The sequence below is a fragment of the Genypterus blacodes genome, unplaced genomic scaffold, assembly GCF_046128005.1.
Source record: "Genypterus blacodes isolate CSIRO-AG114 ecotype Tasmania unplaced genomic scaffold, CSIRO-AGI_Gbla_v1 ptg000214l_1, whole genome shotgun sequence".
Classification (NCBI taxonomy): Eukaryota; Metazoa; Chordata; class Actinopteri; order Ophidiiformes; family Ophidiidae; genus Genypterus; species Genypterus blacodes.
The window spans coordinates 839,571-846,573 of record NW_027467013.1 but is presented as its reverse complement, the minus strand read 5'-3'; positions in this window follow the sequence as shown (position 1 = coordinate 846,573).

Genomic DNA, 7,003 nt, shown 5'->3' with positions numbered 1-7,003 from the left:
ACAAAAGCGTTACGAATTCTGTAAAATAAACATAATCACTTTGACAAACACACACACACACACACCCTGGATCTGTTTGGTTACGCAACAGAATATGGACTGTGCAGGAAAGGCTCACATTGATTTTAAAGTGATTTATTCATACCAAGGTGATAAAGTGTTCAAGTACTAAAGCAAAGAGAGACATCAGACAGCTTTAAGACAAAACGACGAATCTTCTCTGTGTGGGGATTAGATGTTCATTTAGGCCTCTGTGGACAGTTTGAGTCTGCTGCTAATGAAGACTGCACCAAGTTCTTAAATCATGCAAAAACATTTACTCCGTTTTAATACTTTTCATCACAGGATTTCATTTGCTCACGTTCCATCTCCTCCTGAGGATAGGAAATAAGAAAGAGTCCGTGCTGTGTTGGTTATTATGCTGCTGTGGGCTGCTGCAGCTGCTGTGTACGGGCCAGAGCAGTGCTGATGGTGCAACCAGTGAGGAAGAGGAGGAGAGAATTGGCTCCGGTCGCTCCTCTCAAGTGCTCGTCTCTTTGGCAGGAGCCGGGAGAAGCTGTGGGAGAACTGAGCCGCACGGAAACTCCCCTCATTTCTCTCCCTGCGCTCAGCTACAGCTCAGTAATGACCGGTAGTATAAACAAGCAGTCATAACAAAACAGCATAAACAGCAAGCAGGGGTGCATTGTGGGTGCAGCATTGAATTGTGGAGGAGCTGAGAAGGGGAAAGAAAGACACCAAATATAACACCAAATGCATGCAAACTAACCAAAATAAGATTATTCTCCTATAAAGTATTTGAATAGCCTTGGAAAAGTACTTTAATAGCCTTGAAGTACTTAAAAAAGGTGAGTTTATCAAAGATTCACATGGTAACTATAGAATATAACCTTTACTGAGTTGAAACGGACAATAAACCTTCCCTTCCCTTCCCTTCTTTAACTTTGTGGCTGATGTGCAAATTTGCGGCGTACACAGCAAAAGGTGTAAACTGATCAAATGTATTCATTAAATCCTTTACCCGCTCTTCATCAGACGGAGCAGAAAGCTAAAATGCATTTGTAGTGACAGAAGCCTCACAGTGGGGAATCATAACTGTGTTGGTGCTGAGTCTGGCCTCAAAGGAGCCAGGATCTGACTACAGTACCATGTAAAGAAAGGGAAGTCTAAACAAAGTCTGTAATTTAATATTTAAGTTAAACACAATAACATATAATAATGAAATCAAGCATATTTCAAAGGAATCGATTTGAATGGTTTGGCTTCCCCCCCACCCTCCCCCCTATGAGGCAAAGGTGGTATGATCCTCCTGAACAGGGATGTCAGGAGGCAATGGTTTGCTTGTTACCAAGGGAACAGGAATGAAGCCCTGTGGGTTTAATGAGCAGATGTGAATACAAATATAAGCATCTAAAGGTACATCAGAATACATTTACTGTTAATATGGTCACTGGTGAAACATTCAGGTTTGGATATCAGGTCTGAGTCCAACACAAAGACATTTCAGAGGCAGAAATCCTGGCAAAAGATCTGTGATTACTCAGATTACTCATGCGATCAGAATCAAAACAAATATTTGCACTCTCGTAGTTCTGCTCAAGGTCAAATAGGAATGGATGCTGGCCCAGACAAGAGCAGAAAGAGAGAGGGAGTGCGTGGAAAGAGACAGAACAGGTGTGAGGATTTGCAAGCTCAAAATTGATCGCAAATAAGTAACGAATAAACATCAGCGTCCTGCACACTGAGACTGTGTTTGTGGCTTGTATATTGTCAACACCCCGTCATTTATCGGGTATCAGAACAGGCACAACACCACATTGTTTCCAGCAGATTGTCAGTGTTTTGGTGAAAACATCAGCCAAGAGGAATTTGAGAAGGTGGCATTGATGCTCATATTCCATCTGAGTAGCTCCTCTGAGCTGAGGGAGGTGTGGGGGTGCAGTTTGGTGCCAAATGCCTTTGCCGTTTGCCAACACGCCATTAAATCCTCACATGAAGAGATGGGTTCTATTGTAACAAGCCTGGATTCTGGAAGCTCTCCGGTATGACAAATGACCCGAGTGATGCAGTAATTCAGGTGTTATTGTGATTTTTGTGTGACTGTGCTTGGCCTCTGATCAACAATCTAATAGATTAATATACAAAAGAATGAGATGTTATCCTTTTCATCACAGGATATCATTGGTCAAGAGCAAAGTCTGCAAATTATGGTCTTTGTATCTCTCTCTCTCACACACACACACACAATTACGACAATTTTACAGGTTCCCCTCTTTAATGTGAGAACAGAGGAGATTTATCTGATCCGTCACACTGTCAGTTGCCATCAAAAGGCTGTGTTTGTGTGTGTGTGTGTGTGTGTGTGTGTGTGTGTGTGCCACATGCCACATGAAAAGGTCACCATATTGCTCCCTTTGAGGCAAATGTCAGTGTCAGAATGAGTCAGTTAAAGGAACAGAGAGACTGAAGCCATCTGGGATTTCATGCCTCTGACCTAAACACAGCTTTTTAATCACATGTTTATCTATTGTGTCTCCATTCCATATAGGCTGAATATACGGGAACCCTATTACTTATACATCCAAAAAGATTACACATGACAACCAAAATGGGGAGCTATAATAAAGCTAAAAGCATAATGTTTAATAACTTGCAAACTGTGAGATACACGTTCTAAAACTTCATATTAACCACTTGAGCTGCATCCACTGGCAAAGGCCGAGTCCACACTGCTGTATAATTGTAAATAAAGCAAGCATAGACTATTTTGGAGAATAACTCATCTGATATTGTCGTTATTTATATTTACAAATTAATTTCTGTTGGTTTTGGGTTTGTGTAATTTAATGAAAAAATCGTTTCAGGAAAATTGTGGAAGTTTTTCATGAAAGTCAAGCTCAAACAAGAAAAGTAATTCCTCTTCCTGACCCATAGATGTCCCTCCTCTCTATTTTTTCACCAACAGGCCACAGAGGAAATGTTCTACGGTTCAGGTCCTGCAAGTTGGTCTGTTAGTTTTGTGATTCAGGCTGTATTGTACTCTCTCTTTGTGTGTGTGTGTGTGTGTGTGTGTGTGTGTGTGTGTGTTTGTGTGTGTGTGTGTTTGTGTGCTCCCTGCATGCTAAGGTTGCGGATCAATGAACGTGTATTTATTCCACCTCTGGCTGCACTCTGCTTTGATCTGGACCCTCTCAGCTGGCAAAAGACCGGACCGGCCTCAGCAAACCGGCTCGTACTCACTCGTGACGATCAAACAAACAGCGTGAACTTCAGGGGAAGCGGCCGTGCTACAATAGGCTGCCGTGCTGCTTTACGTTCAGCAGCACATCAAGGAAAAAAGATGTTTACTTTCACAACTTAACCACTGTTTGCTCTCTTTCAGACTGTTTCATGTTTTTCATTACGGGTTTTCTTTTATTGGCGGTTGTATTGATTTGCAAACACAGACATGAATTGAACAGATGTTAACAGATTTAGAGGATGAGAAATCTAATAAAGCAGCCAGCGTCACCGTGTGGTAGCAGGCACTGGATTTTGTGCTGACTATAGAAATTGGAAAAAGTAGAAAAGTGTCTCACAGCAACGATTCTTTTCTGTTTTTTTCTACTTCTTCTTCTTCTTCCTCCTCTTCTTCTTCCAAGTCATTACACTCATCCCACGGTTAAACATGGAAGCTGTCTGGGTAGAAATGACTTACTGCAGTCACGGGCTGAAATGCTGAGCCAGCCATCCATCCATACTGTAGAACCTGGGGGAAGGTTCTGTATGTCACGAGATACAGAGCTGCATTGTGAATGAGGAATGAGTTGTCCTGGAATGCACCAGATAGCCACCACCAGCTTCTTTGGTTTAAGCATCAGCACTGTGAAATGAAATGTCATTTTCTGTTAACTTGGCCGTTTCGTCAATTCATTTCCGTTTTTGTTGTTGTTGTTGTGTGTTTTTCAGTATCTAAATTTAGTTCTGATCCAAAGGCAGAAGCAGGAAATGTTTCAATTTAAAACATTGTCAAATTGTGTTTTTCAGGATGTATTGTCAATTTCCTCCAAACTAAACTCACCAATTTTACTGATTATAATCTGTATAATTGAGCTTGTTCTATATGCTGTGAATAGATGAAATATGGCTCAGAGCGGAGTAAGGATCTGTGATTTAGTGAACTAAAATATATGCACAATAATGGAACGGCTGTACGGTAACAAACACGCAAAGACCACTAATGTGTATGTTTAACAGTCACAGTCTCTCTCTCTCTCTCTCTCTCTCTCTCTCTCTCTCTCTCTCTCTCTCTCTCTCTCATTTGGGCTTGTTTGGCCCTGCGGTGGTTTGCTCTCCTGTGTGTGTGTATGTGTCTGTGTGTGTGTGTCCTGCTGGTTCAAATTCTGGCAGCGTCCTTAGGAACATTTCCCAGCACTTTATTGTCTGAGATGTATATGATTTACAACTAAGGGAATAATACAACAGCATCCACTCGCAGGTTGAAACATCTGGCGCTCATTCCCTGAATCATTCCACTTGGTTCCTCGCTGGCATGAATGTTATGGTCTCCAGTTCTGCGGTTACATAAATGGTTCCTAATTTGTATTATGTATTAACTTAATGTCACTGACAATGTGTATCCGTTGCGAGCAGTTGGAGATGGGGAACTTGTTCAAGTAACCATGTGACCTCATCATTGTGCCTCAGACGTCCCTTATATATAACTATACATGAATAGTTCCAGGTGTTCCAGTTCCTCTGATTATGGGTCAATAGTTTCAACAAAAAGAAATAAGTGGAAATATAAAGAATGCTCAACTTTAACAAAGCATTTCAAGAGCTCCAAGCACTTTACCTTGTTCTAGCAGAAAATGGAATGAGTGATTACACCCTGAGAGTCGGCTATTTCTGAGCCTGAACATTTTGTGTTTTTTTCCCCTCTTCAACCTTCCGCAGGAAACAAAATCTGCTGAAAGGATTTACGCCTTGTTCGGCAAGTCCTGTCTCCAAGAAGAAGAAGACACGAATTGATCCATCCCCAAATCCCATAGATGCTGCTGGATCTCAGTGTGACATATCAAACCTGTGTTCACTCTTTTACCTGCATTGTTGTCATTTACAGTCTGTTTGCTGTGTATGTAACATTTTGTATACATGCAAAAAAAATGGAGACACACCATATCATAGCAAGTTAGCAACTGATGCATTTATTTCATATATCTTACGCAGAATTCACTCATTTTTGCAGATCTGACAGGAAAATGGCAGATATGACATATATTACACGCCAAAACGCTTTGAGACGGTTCAGTTCATCACAATACTTTTTTAACAGCAACATACAAATTCTTACATAAAGAAAGCTCTCTTGCGTCATCACCGGGCGGTTGTTGGTAACTCCGGAACTTTTTTCTTTTTTTTTCCAACCATCAGACAAAGGCGTTCATTTTGCAACGCTTATGATATAAATAAACAAACAGATGCGGATCAATCGGATCCTCTGAGATGTGCACTTTAATTGAGTGGCAGTTCAAGTGCATCTAAATGTTCTTTTCACAATGGTGGGATGACACAACGGCAGCAACATGTCGCCCTCTGCTTCATCGCTTTATTTACATCGTAGATTGAGAGTATTCACATTAACATCTTCAGATTTGGTAGAAATTGGTCGAGGGCGTCGTTTGGCAAAGCAAATAAAGAGACGTCAGCAACTCATAAAGCTTCTTTAGTAGTGGAGTGTCTTTGTTTTTCTTATATTTTCCAGAACTTCCACTTCCAGCTGGGATATTTTCTGTGTTCTGACAGGGAATATGCAGTGAGGGCTGAAACGGATGGATCACAGTACAGAAACTAACAACTACCTCTGGGAAATGAACCCCTGGGCCCCTGGCCCCTCGTCCACAGCTCACAATAAGCAAATCACCTGCCTAGCTACTCCATTGATAAGGCCGAAGCAATGGATCGCTTCTCAATTTACACTTAGAAGCAAATCTTCACTTTTGGATCAACTGGAACCAGCAGCATTTGGGCTTTTTATTCTATATCTTCACAAGAAGTTTATGATTCAGAATCAGCCTGAAACATTTGGCTCTTTTAGCAAGTTTGGAATGCCAATCACACGATCATAATTAATCAATTAAGTGACCGTGCATCACCTAATCAATTCATCAAGCAATAATAACATTTTATGCACAAATCCAGGGGGAGTGAATGAGAACCAAATTTAAAAGTGGGTAATATAATGAGAGCACAATATTATTGCAAAGGTTCACACACACACACACACACTCATACACACACACACTCATGCAGACCTCCAGTGTAAGTGCATGTATACAGACACTGATACAGTTGATTGCAGCTCAAACAATTGAACCTCACAGCTGCATTTACTGTATTGATTACATAAAATCAATCAGAACAGATAAAACAGGAATGTTTGTTAAGATAATCAAAGTATCTCCATTAGAGGTATTTAATCAATCAAATCTCTTAAACTCCAAAGCTTTGTTCTAATTCGGACAACTTTGTCTTAAAATAACAGAACAGGAAAATGTGTGTAAAATAGACGATACACATAAAAATGCATCAAACCCACAATCATTCCATTTGATGATGTCATTTCGTCTAAATCTATACAAGCTTAAGGGGAAATAAAGAGTTTAAATGAAAAAGGAGACGGAATTAGCCGCATTCAGACTTAAATGTTTACATTTAGAGAGGCTTTAATTCCATCAGCACACACACTTTCAGTGAATATGCCAGACGCCGCATCAGAGCCCACTGAAGCCTGTTTAACCACATGAAACAAACCCTCGTTTGCCATCATATTGTGCCACGCCGAAGGGATGTGAGGGAGAAGAGGAGATGAAGAGGATGACGGACATGTTTTATTCCTCGCCTGTTTGCTTTGAGGCTGCTTATTGTAGACCGGCGCTCTGCTGGCATTAGAGCTCCACGCTGTCCACAGTGCTGCCTGCTCTGCAAACATGTGAAGGGGAGTGTGTGTGTGTGTGTGTGTGAG